The sequence below is a fragment of the Aristolochia californica genome, unplaced genomic scaffold (genome assembly GCF_029961685.1).
Source record: "Aristolochia californica isolate CCGP_79_NKW_82.1479 unplaced genomic scaffold, dmAriCali1.0.hap1 SCAF_5, whole genome shotgun sequence".
Taxonomy (NCBI): domain Eukaryota; kingdom Viridiplantae; phylum Streptophyta; class Magnoliopsida; order Piperales; family Aristolochiaceae; genus Aristolochia; species Aristolochia californica.
Window position 1 is genome coordinate 28029680 of NW_027182214.1, and position 13779 is coordinate 28043458.

The following is a 13779-nucleotide window of genomic DNA, read 5'->3' on the forward strand; positions in this document are numbered from 1 at the left end:
TACATCTAAAATGGAAAAGCACAACGCACAATTGTAGGGAGAGATAATTCCAAAGAATGTCTGGAATTTTTAGGGATTGTAAGCTCTTTTTAGTTTTTATATCTCAGGTTTTGCAATCGTCGGGAAAAATTGGTGGCAGAGGATTTTTAACTGAGTGTTGAATTGCAATCCATAAGTCATTTCATACAAAAATATAGCCCGTTACGCATGATAAATCATTTTACAATCATCTATGATTGTTAGATCAAATTTTTGAAAATGGGCAAAATAATGACATGTTAGACTCGGGTAAATATCGCACCGCACGTTCACTTGAGAATTTAATGAGCATTTGTTATTCTCTTTAAAAGCTTTGGATCCATAGGTCATTTGAATCTTTAAAATGTTTCAAGCAAGCATATCCATTTTTAAAACATGTGTAGAAAAAATCTCCTTCATGTAAAATTCCAAGCTTAAAAGGGTTGGACTAATGGAATTTCTCAAACTTGGATAACAATAAATTTGTGTTCATTTTTGGTGTGTGAATAGATATTTTTTATTTACAATAGTTAGTATTTTAAATATTTTTCACACATCAACTATAAAATTTTTATTTTGTTCTGATCTTTTTTGCCTTTTTTGTTTACGAGATGAAGGGGGAGCGAAAACACAAAGTTCAGATTTAAGAAAAAAGTGTACATCTAAAATGGAAATTCACAATGCAAAAATGTAGAGAGAGATATTTCCAAAGAGTCTCTGTATGTTTTAGGCATCGTATGCACTTTTTCGTTTTTATATCTAAGGTTTTGCAATCGTCGGGAAATGGGGGAGGCGGGCGATTTTTAACTGAGTGTTGACTTCAAATCCATAAGTCATTTCTTACAAAAATATAGCCCGTTACGCATGACAAACCACTCTACAATCATCTATGATTGTTAGCTCAACTTTTTGAATATGGGCAAAATAATGGCTTGTTTGACTCGGGCAAATATCCCACCGCACGTTCACTTGAGAATTGAATGAGCGTTTGTTATTATCTTTAAAAGCTTTGGATCCATAGGTCATTTGAATATTTAACATGTTTCTGGCATGCATATCCATTTTTAAAACATGTGTAGAAAAAATCTCCTTCATGTAAAATTCCAAGATATTAGTTTTGGACTTGTGGAATTTCCAAAACTTGGATAACAAAACTTTTGTGTTCATTTGTGGAGTGTGAATAAATTTTCTTCATTTACTATTTTTATTGTTTTAAATTTTTTCCGTACATCAACTATGAAATTTTCATTTTGCTATGATCTATTTGCCTTTTTTGTTTAGGGGATGAAGGGAGAGCGAAAAACTCAAAGTTTTTATTTAAGAAAAATGTGTACATCTAAAACAGAAATGCACAATGCACATATGTGGAGAGAGATAATTCCAAAGAGTGTCTATAATTTATAGGGATTGTAAGCACCTTTTCGTTTTTATATCTCAGGTTTTGCAATCGTCGGGAAAAATGGTTTGCGGATGATTTTTAACTGAGTGTTGAATTGCAATCCATAAGTCATTTCACACAAAAATATAGCCCGTTACGCATGATAAATCACATTACAATCATCTATGATTAATTACTTCAGCTTTTTGCAAATGGGCAAAATAATAGCATGTTTGACTCGAGTAAATATCCCACCGCAAGTTCACTTGAGAATTTAATGGGCGTTTGTTATTCTCTTTAAAAGCTTTGCATCCATAGCTCATTTGCATCTTTAAGATGTTTCAAACATGCATATCCATTTTTAAAACATGTGTAGACGAAATCGCTTTCTTGCAAAATTCCCAGCTATTAGGATTAAACTAGTGGAATTTCCAAAAATTGGATAACAAAACTTTTGTGTTCTTTTGTGTTGGGTGAATAAATTTTCTTTATTTATATTTGTTAATGTTTTAAATTTTTTCCTTACATACTCTATAAAATTTTAATTTTGTTGTAAGGGTTTTGCCTTGTTTGTTTTCGGGATGAAGGGAGAGCGAAAAGTCAAAGTTTTGATTTAAGAAAAAAATGTATATCTAAAATGGAAAAGCACAATGCACAATTGTAGGGAGAGAAAATTCCAAAGACTGTCTTTAATTTTTAGGGATTGTAAGCTCTTTTTAGTTTTTATATGTCAAGTTTTGCAATCGTCGGGAAACATTAGTGGCAGAGGATTATTAACTGAGTGTTGAATTGCAATCCATAAGTCATTTCATACAAAAATACAGCCCGTTACGCATGATAAATCACTTTACAATCATCTATGATTGTTAGATCAAATTTTTGAAAATGAGCAAAATAATGACTTGTTAGACTCATCTAAATATCCCACCGCACGTTCACTAGAAAATTTAATGAGCGTTTGTTATTCTCTTTAAAAGCTTTGGATCCATAGGTCATTTGAATCTTTAACATGTTTCAAGCATGCATTTCCATTTTTAAAACATGTGTAGAAAAAATCACCTTCATGTAAAATTCCAAGCTTAATAGGGTTGGACTAATGGAATTTCCCAAACTTGGATAACAAAACTTTTGTGTTCATTTCTGGTGTGAGAATAGATACTTTTTTTTTTACATTAGTTATTATTTTAAATATTTTCCACACATCAACTATAAATTTTTTATTTTGTTGTTATCTTTTTTGCCTTTTTTGTTATCGGAATGAAGGGGGAGCGAAAACTCAAAGTTCATATTTAAGAAAAAAGTTTACATCTAAAATGGAAATTCACAATGCACAAATGTAGAGAGAGAAATTTCCAAAGTGTCTGTATGTTTTAGGGATCGTATGCACTTTTTCATTTTTATATCTAAGGTTTTGCAATCATCGGGAAACGGGGGAGGCGGGCGATTTTTAACTGCGTGTTGACTTCAAATCAATAAGTCATTTCTTAAAAAAATATAGCCGTTACGCGTGACAAATCACTTTACAATCATCTATGATTGTTAGGTCAACCTTTTTGAATATGGGCAAAATAATGGCTTATTTGACTCGGGCAAATATCCCACTGCATGTTCACTGGAGAATTTAAGAGCGTTTGTTATTCTCTTTAAAAGCTTTGGATCCATAGGTCATTTGAATCTTTAACATGTTTCTGGCATGCATATCCATTTTTAAAACATTAGTAGAAAAAATCTTTTTCATGTAAAATTCCAAGATATTAGTTTTGGACTAGTGGAAGTTCCCAAACTTGGATAACAAAACTTTCGTGTTCATTTGTGGTGTGTGAATAAATTTTCTTCATTTACTTTTTTTATTGTTTTCAACTTTTTCCGTACATCAACTATGAAATTTTCATTTTGTTGTGATCTATTTGCCTTTTTTATTTACGGGATGAAGCGAGAGCGTAAAACTCGAAGTTTTGATTTAAGAAAAATGTGTCCATCTAAAACGGAAATGCACAATGCACATATGTAGAGAGAGATAATTCCAAAGAATGTCTGTAATATTTAGGGATTGTAAGCACCTTTTAATTTTTATATCTCAGGTTTTGCAATCGTCGGGAAAAATGGGTTGCGGAGGATTTTTAACTGAGTGTTGAATTGCAATCCATAAGTCATTTCATACAAAAATATAGCCCGTTACGCATGACAAATCACATTACAATCATCTATGATTAATTATGTCAGCTTTTTGCAAATGGGCAAAATAATGGTATGTTTGACTTGGGTAAATATCCCACCGCAAGTTCACTTGAGAATTTAATGAGCGTTTTTTATTCTCCTTAAAAGCTTTGCATCCATGGCTCATTTGCATCTTTAACATGTTTCAAACATGCATATCAGTTTTTAAAAGATGTGTGGACGAAATCTCTTTCTTGCAAAATTCCAAGCTATTAGGGTTAAACTAGTGGAATTTCCCAAAATTGGATAACAAAACTTTTGTGTTCATTTGTGTTGGGTGAATAAATTTTTTTTATTTATATCGGTTATTGTTTTAAATTTTTTCCATACATCAACTATAAAATTTTCATTTTGTTCTAAGCTTTTTGCCTTGTTCGTTTTCGGGATGAAGGGTGAGCGAAAAGTCAAAGTTTTGATTTAAGAAAAAAGTGAAGAGCTAAAATGGAAAAGCACAATGCACCACTGTAGGGAGGGATAATTCCAAAGAGTGTCTGTAATTTTTAGGGATTGTAAACTCTTTTTAGTTTTTATATCTCAGGTTTTGCAATTGTCGGGAAAAATTTGTGCCAGAGGATTTTTAACTGTGTGTTAAATTGCAATCCATAAGTCATGTCATCCAAAAATATAGCCCGTTATGCATGATAAATCACTTTACAATCATCTATGATTGTTTGATGAAATTTTTGAAAATGGGCAAAATAATGACTTGATAGACTCGGGTAAATATCCCACCGCACGTTCACTTGAGAATTTAATGAGCGTTTGTTATTCTCTTTAAAAGCTTTGGATCCATACGTCATTTGAATCTTTAACATGTTTCAAGCATGCATATCCATTTTTAAAACATGTGTAGAAAAAATCTCCTTCATGTAAAATTCCAAGCTTAATAGGGTTGGACTAGTGGAATTTTCCAAACTTGGATAACAAAACTTTTGCGTTCATTTGTGGTGTGTGAATGGATATTTTTTATTTACATTAGTTATTATTTTAAATATTTTACACACATCAACTATAAAATTTTTATTTTGTTGTGGTCTTTTTTGCCTTTTTTGTTTACGGGATGAAGGGGGAGTGAAAACTCAAAGTTCTGATTTAAGAAAAAAGTGTACATCTAAAATGGAAATGCACAATGCACAAATGTAGAGAGAGATATTTCCAAACAGTGTCTGTATGTTTTAGGGATCGTATGCACTTTTTTCATTTTTATATCTAAGGATTTGCAATCGTCGGGAAACGGGAGAGGCGGACGATTTTTAACAGAGTGTTGACTTCAAATCCATAAGTCTTTTCTTACAAAAATATAGCCCATTACACATGACAAATTACTTTACAATCATCTATGATTGTTAGCTCAACGTTTTGAATATGGGCAAAATAATGGCTTGTTTGACTCGGGCAAATATCCCACCCCACGTTCACTTGAGAATTTAATGAGCGTTTGTTATTCTCTTTAAAAGCTTCCGATCCATAAGTCATTTGAATCTTTATCATGTTTTTGGCATGCATATCCATTTTTAAAACATGTGTAGAAAAAATCTCCTTCATGTAAAATTCCAAGATATTAGTTTTGGACTAGGAGAATTTCCCAAACTTGGATAACAAAATTTTTTTGTTCATTTGTGGTGTGTGAATAAATTTTCTTCATTTACTATTTTTATTGTTTTAAACTTTTTCCGTACATCAACTATGAAATTTTCATTTTGATGTGATATATTTGCCTTTTTTGTTTACAGGATGAAGGGAGAGCGAAAAACTCGAAGTTTTGATTTAAGAAAAATGTGTACATCTAAAAAGAAAATGCACAATGCACATATGTAGAGAGAGATAATTCCAAAGAGTGTCTGTAATTTTTAGGGATTGTAAGCACCTTTTCGTTTTTATATCTCAGGTTTTGCAATCGTCGGGAAAAATGGGTTGCGGAGGATTTTTAACTAAATGTTGAATTGCAATCCATAAGTCATTTCATACAAAAATATAGCCCGTTACGCATGATACATCACATTACAATCATCTATGATTAATTATGTCAACTTTTTGCAAATAGCAAAATAATGGCATGTTTGACTCGGGTAAATATCCCACCGCAAGTTCACTTGAGAATTTAACAAGCGTTTGTTATTCTCATTAAAAGCTTTGCATCCATTGCTCATTTGCATCTTTAACATGTTTCAAACATGCATCTCCATTTTTAAAACATGTGTGGATGAAATCTCTTTCTTGCAAAATTCCAAGCTATTAGGGTTAACTAGAGGAATTTCCCAAAATTGGACAACAAAACTTTTGTGTTCATTTGTGTTGGGTGAATAAATTTTCTTTATTTGTATTGGTTATTGTTTTAAATTTTTTCCTTACATCAACTATAAAATTTTCATTTTGTTCTAAGCTTTTTGCATTGTTTGTTTTCGGGATGAAGGGAGAGCGAAAAGTCAAAGTATTGATTTAATAAAAGTGTGTACATCTAAAATGGAAAAGCACATTGCGCAATTTTCGGGAGAGATAATTCCAAAGAGTGTCTGTAATTTTTAGGGATTGTAAGCTCTTTTTAGTTTTTATATCTCATGTTTTGCAATCGTCGGGAAAAATTGGTGGCAGAGGATTTTTAACTAAGTGTTGAATTACAATCCATAAGTCATTTCATACAAAAATATAGCCCGTTACGCATGATAAATCACTTTACAATCATCTATGATTCTTAGATCAAATTTTTGAAAATGGGCAAAATAATGACTTGTTAGACTCGGGTAAATATCCCACCACACGTTCACTTGAGAATTTAATGAGCGTTTGTTATTCTCTTTAAAAGCTTTGGATCCATAGGTCATTTGAATCTTTAACATGTTTCAAGAATGCAAATCCTTTTTTAAAACATGTGTAAAAAAAATCACCTTCATGTAAAATTCCAAGCGTAATAGGGTTGGGCTATTGGAATTTCCCAAACTTGGATAACAAAATTTTTGTGTTCATTTGTGGTGTGTGAATAGATATTTTTTATTTACATTAGTTATTATTTTAAATATTTTCCACACATCAACTATAAAAATTTTTTTTGTTGTGGTCTTTTTTGCCTTTTTTGTTTACAGGAGGAAGGGGGAGCGAAAACTCAAAGTTTTTATTTAAGAAAAATGTGTACATCTAAAATGGAAAATCACAATCCAGAATTGTAGGGAGAGATAATTCCAAAGAGTTTCTGTAATTTTTAGGAAAATTAAGCTCTTTTTAGTTTTTATATCTCCATTTTTGCAATCGTCGGGAAAAATTGGTGGCAGAGGATTTTTAACTTAGTGTTGAATTGCAATCCATAAGTCATTTCATACAAAAATATAGCCCGTTACACATCATAAATCACTTTACAATCATCTATGATTGTTAGATCAAATTTTTGAAAATGGGCAAAGAAATTACTTGTTAGACTCGGGTAAATATCCCACTGCACGTTTACTTGAGAATTTAATGAGCGTTTGTTATTCTCTTTAAAAGCCTTGGATCCATAGGTCATTTGAATATTTAACATGTTGCAAGCATGCATATCCATGTTTAAAACATGTGTAGAAAAAATCTCCTTCATGTAAAATTCCAAGATATTAGTTTTGGACTAGTGAAATTTCCCAAACTTGGATAACAAAACTTTTGTGTTCATTTGTGGTATGTGAATAAATTTTCTTCATTTAATTTTTTTATTGTTTTAAATTTTTTCCGTACATCAACTATGAAATTTTCATTTTGCTATGATCTATTTGCCATTTTTGTTTACGGGATGAAGGGAGAGGGAAAAACTCGAAGTTTTGATTTAAGAAAAATATGTACATCTACAACGGAAATGCACAATGCACATATGTAGAGAGAGATATTTCCAAAGAGTGTCTGTATGTTTTAGGGATCGTATGCACTTTTTTAGTTTTTATATCTAAGGTTTTGCAATCGTCGGGAAACGGGGTAGGCGGGCGATTTTTAACTGAGTGTTGACTTCAAATCCATAAGTCATTTGTTACAAAAATATAGCCCATTACGCATGACAAATCACATTACAATCATCTATGATTAATTATGTCAGCTTTTGGCAAATAGGCAAAATAATGGCATGTTTGACTCGGGTAAATAATCCCACCGCAAGTTCACTTGAGAATTTAATAAGCGTTTGTTATTCTCTTTAAAAGCTTTCCATCCATAGCACATTTGCGTCTTTAACATATTTCAAACATGCATATCCATTTATAAAACATGTGTGGATGAAATCTCTTTCTTGCGAAATTCCAAGCTATTAGGGTTAAACTAGTGGAATTTCCCAAAAATGGATAACAAAACTTTTGTCTTCATTTGTGTTGGGTGAATAAATTTTCTTTATTTAAATTTGTTATTTTTTTAAATTTTTTTGATACATCAACTATAAAATTTTCATTTTGTTGTAAGCTTTTTGCCTTGTTTGTTTTTGGGATTAAGGGAGAGCGAAAAGTCAAAGTTTTGATTGTTGAAAAGAGTGTACATTTAAAATGGAAAAGCACAATGCACAATTGTAGGGTGAGATAATTCCAAAGAGTGTCTGTAATTTCGAGGGATTGTAAGCTCTTTTTAGTTTTTAAATCTAAGTTTTTGCAATCGTCAGGAAAAATTGGTGGCAGAGGACTTTTAACTGAGTGTTGAAATGCAATCCATAATTCATTTCATACAAATATATAGCCCGTTACGTAAGATAGTTCACTTTACAATCATCTATGATTGTAAGATCAAATTTTTGAAAATGGGCAAAATAATGACTTGTTAGACTCGGGTAAATATCCCACCGCACGTTCACTTAAGAATTTAATGAGCGTTTGTTATTCTCTTTAAAAGCTTTGGATCCATATGTCATTTGAATCTTTAACAAGTTTCAAGCATACATTTCCATTTTTAAAACATGTGTAGAAAAAATCTCCTTCATGTAAAATTCCAAGCTTAATAGGGTTGGACCAATGGAATTTCCCAAACTTGGATAAAAAAACTTTTGTGTTCATTTGTGGTGTGTGAATAGATATTTTTTATTTACGTTAGTTATTGTTTTAAATATTTTCCACACATCAACTATAAAATTTTTATTTTATTGTGATCTTTTTTGCCTTTTTTGTTTACGGGATGAAGGGGGAGCGAAAACTCAAAGTTCTGATTTAAGAAAAAAGTGTACATCTAAAATGGAAATGCACAATGCACAAATGTAGAGAGAGATATTTCCAAAGAGTGTCTGTATGTTTTAGGGATCGTATGGACTTTTTTCGTTTTTTTATCTAAGGTTTTGCAATCGTCGGGAAACGGGGGAGGCAGGCGATTTTTAACTGAGTGTTGACTTCAAATCCATAAGTCATTTCTTACAAAAAATAGCCCATTATGCATGAAAAATCACTTTACAATCATCTATGATTGTTAGCTCAACGTTTTGAATATGTGCAAAATAATGGCTTGTTTGACTCGGGCAAATATCCCACCGCACGTTCACTTGAGAATTTAATGAGTGTTTGTTATTCTCTTTAAAAGCTTTGGATCCATAGGTCTTTTGAATCTTTAACATGTTTCTGGCATGCATATCCATTTTTAAAACATGTGGAGAAAAAATCTCCTTTATGTAAAATTCCAAGATATTAGTTTTGGACTAGTGGAATTTCCCACACTTGGATAACAAAAATTTTGTGTTCATTTGTGGTATGTGAATAAATTTTCTTCATTTACTTTTTTTATTTTTTTAAACTTTTTCTGTACATCAACTATGAAATTTTGGTTTTTCTGTGATCTATTTGCCTTTTTTGTTTACAGGATGAAGGGAGTGCGAAAAACTCCAAGTTTTGATTTAAGAAAAATGTGTACATCTAAAACGGAAATGCACAATGCAAATATGTAGCGAGAAATAATTCCAAAGAGTGTCTGTAATTTTAGGGATTGTAAGCACCTTTTGGTTTTTATATCTCAGGTTTTGCAATCGTCGGGAAAGATGGGTTGCGGAGGATTTTTAATTGAGTGTTGAATTGCAATCCATAAGTCATTTCATACAAAAATATAGCCCGTTACACATGATAAATCACATTACAATCATCTATGATTAATTATGTCAGCTTTTTGCAAATGGGCAAAATAATGGCATGTTTGACTCGGGTAAATATCCCACCGCAAGTTCACTTGAGAATTTAATGAGCATTTGTTATTCTCTTTAAAAGCTTGGCATCCAAAGCTCATTTGTGTCTTTAAAATTTTTCAAACATGCATATCCATTTTTAAAACATGAGTGGACGAAATCTATGTCTTGCAAAATTCCAAGCTATTAGGGTTAAACTAGTGAAATTTCCCAAAATTGGATAATAAAACTTTTGTGTTCGTTTGTGTTGGGTGAATAAATTTTATTTATTTATATTTGTTATTGTTTTAAATTTTTTCCATACATCAACTATAAAATTTTTATTTTGTCGTAAGCTTTTTGCCTTGTTTGTTTTCGGGATGAGGGAGAACGAAAAGTCAAAGTTTTGATTTAAAAAAAAGTGTACATCAAAATAGGAAAAGCACAATGGAGAATTGTGGGGAGAGATAATTCCAATGAGTGTCTGTAATTTTTAGGGATTGTAAGCTCTTTTTGGTTTTTATATCTAGGGTTTTGCAATCGTCGGGAAAAATTGGTGGAAGAGGATTTTTAACTGAGTGTTGAATTGCAATCCATAAGTCATTTCACACAAAAATGTAGACCGTTACGCATGATAAATCACTTTACAATCATCTATGATTGTTAGATCAAATTTTTGAAAATGGGCAAAATAATGACTTGTTAGACTCGGGTAAATATCCCACCGCATGTTCATTTGAGAATTTAATGAGCGATTGTTATTCTATTTAAAAGCTTTGGATCCATAGGTCATTTGAATCTTTAACATGTTTCAAGCATGCGTATCCATTTTTAAAACATGTGTAGAAAAAATCTCCTTCATGTAAAATTCCAAGCTTAATAGGGTTGGACTAATGGAATTTCCCAAACTTGGATAACAAAACTTTTGTGTTCATTTGTGGTGTGTGAATAGATATTTTTTATTTACATGAGTTATTATTTTAAATATTTTCCACACATCAACTGTAAAATTTTTATTTTGTTGTGATCTTTTTTGCCTTTTTTGTTTACGGGATGAAGGGGGGAACGAAAACTCAATGTTCTGATTTAAGAAAAAAGTGTACATCTAAAATTGAAATGCACAATGCACAAATGTAGAGAGAGATATTTCCAAAGAGTGTCTGTATGTTTTATGGATCGTATGCACTTTTTCCGTTTTTATATATAAGGTTTTCCAATCGTCGGGAAACAGAGCGGCGGGTGATTTTTAACTGAGTGTTGACTTCAAATCCATAAGTCATTTCTTACAAAAATATACCCCGTTACGCGTGAAAAATCACTTTACAATCATCTATGATTGTAAGCTCAACTTTTTGAATATGGGCGAAGAAATGGCTTGTTTGACTCGGGCAAATATCCCTCCGCACGTTCACTTGAGAATTTAATGAGCATTTGTTATTCTCTTTAAAAACGTTGGATCCATAGGTCATTTGAATCTGTAACATGTTTCTGGCATGCATATCCATTTTTAAAACATGTGTAGAAAAAATCTCCTTCATGTAAAATTCTAATATATTAGTTTTGGACTAGTGGAATTTCCCAAACTTTGATAACAAAACTTTTGTGTTCATTTGTGGTGTGTGAATAAATTTTCTTCATTTACTTTTTTTATTGTTTTAAACTTTTTCCGTACATCAACTATTAAATTTTCATTTTGCTGTGATCTATTTGCCTTTTTTTTTACGGGATGAAGGGAGAGCGAAAAACTCGAAGTTTTGATTTAAGAAAAATATGTAGAGAGAGATAATTCCAAAGTGTGTCTATAATTTTTAGGGATTGTAAGCACCTTTTCGTTTTTATATCTCAGGTTTTGCAATCGTCGGAAAAAATGGGTTGCGAAAGATTTTTAACTGAGTGTTGAATTGCATTCCATAAGTCATTTCATACAAAAATATAGCCCGTTACGCATGATAAATCAAATTACAATCATCTATGATTAATTATGTCAGCTTTTTGAAAATGGGCAAAATAATGGCATGTTTGACTCGGGTAAATATCCCACCGCAAGTTCACATGAGAATTTAATGAGCGTTTGCTATTCTCTTTAAAAGCTATGCATCCATAGCTCATTTGTGTCTTTAACATGTTTCAAACATGCCTATCCTTTTTTAAAACATGTGTGGAACAAATCTCTTTCTTGCAAAATTCCAAACTATTTGGGTTTAACAAGTGGAATTTTCCAAAATTGGATAACAAAACTTTTGTGTTCATTTGTGTTGGGTGAATAAATTTTCTTTATTTATATTTGTTATTTTTTTAAATTTTTTCCATTCATCAAATATAAAATTTTCATTTTGTTGTAAGCTTTTTGCCTTGTTTGTTTTCGGTATGAAGGGAGAGCGAAAAGTCAAACTTTCAATTTAACAAAAAAGTGTACATCTAAAATGGAAAAGCAGAATGCACAATTGTAGGGAGAGATAATTCCAAAGAGTGTCTGTTATTTTTAGGGATTGTAAGGGATTGTAAGCTCTTTTTAGTTTTTATATCTCAGGTTTTGCAATCATCAGGAAAAATTGGTGGCAGAGGATTTTTAACTGAGTGTTGAATTGCAATCCAGAAGTCATTTTATCCAAAAATATAGCCCGTTACGCATGATAAATCACTTTACAATCATTTATGATTGTTAGATCAAATTTTTGAAAAAGGTCAAAATAATGATTTGTTAGACTCGGGTAAATATCCCACCGCACGTTCACTTGAGAATATAATGAGCGTTTGTTATTCTCTTTAAAAGCTTTGGATCCATAAGTCATTTGAATCTTTAACATGTTTCAAGCATGCATATCCATTTTTAAAAAATGTGTAAAAAAAATCTCCTTCATGTAAAATTCCAAGCTTAATAGGATTGAACTAATGGAATTTCCCAAACTTGGATAACAAAACTTTTGTGTTCATTTGTGGTGTGTGAATAGATATATTTTATTTACATTAGTTATTATTTTAAATATTTTCCACATATCAACTATAAAATTTTTATTTTGTTGTGATCTTTTTTGCCTTTTTTGTTTACGGGATGAAGGGGGAAGCGAAAACTCAAAGTTCTGATTTAAGAAAAAAGTGTACATCTAAAATGGAAATGCATAATGCACAAATGTAGAGAGATATATTTCCAAAGAGTGTCTGTATGTTTTAGGGAATGTATGCACTTTTTTCGTTTTTATATCTAAGTTTTGCAATCGTCGGGAAAAGGGGGAGGCGGGCGATTTTTAACTGAGTGTTGACTTCAAGTCCATAAATCATTTCTTACAAAAATGTAGCCCGTTACGCATGACAAATCACTTTACAATTTGTTAGCTCAACTTTTTGAATATGGGCAAAATAATGGCTTGTTTGACTCGGACAAATATCCCACCCCACGTTCACTTGTGAATTTAATGAGCGTTTGTTATTCTCTTTAAAAGCTTTGGATCCATAGGTCATTTGAATCTTTAACATGTTTCTGGTATGCATATCCATTTTTAAAACATGTGTAGAAAAAGTGTCCTTCATGTAAAATTCCAAGATATTAGTTTTGGACTAGTGGAATTTCCCAAACTTGGATAACAAAACTATTGTGTTCATTTGTGGTGTGTGAATAAATTTTCTTAATTTACTTTTTTTATTGTTTTAAACTTTTTCTGTACATTAACTATGAAATTTTCATTTTGCTATGATCTATTTGCCTTTTTTGTTTACGGGATGAAGGGAGAGCGAGAAACTCGAAGTTTTGATTTAAGAAAAATGTGTACATCTAAAATGGAAATGCACAATGCACACATGTAGAGAGAGATAATTCCAAAGAGTGTCTGTAATTTTTAGGGATTGAAAGCACCTTTTTCGTGTTTATATCTCAGGTTTTGAAATCGTCGGGAAAAATGGGTTGCGGAGGATTTTTAACTGAGTGTTAAATTGCAATCCATAAGTCATTTCATACAAAAATATAGCCCATTACGCATGATAAATCACAGTACAATCATCTATGATTAATTATGTCAGCTTTTTGCAAATGGGCAAAATAATGGCATGTTTGACTCGGGTAAATATCACACCGCAAGTTCACTTGAGAATTTAATGA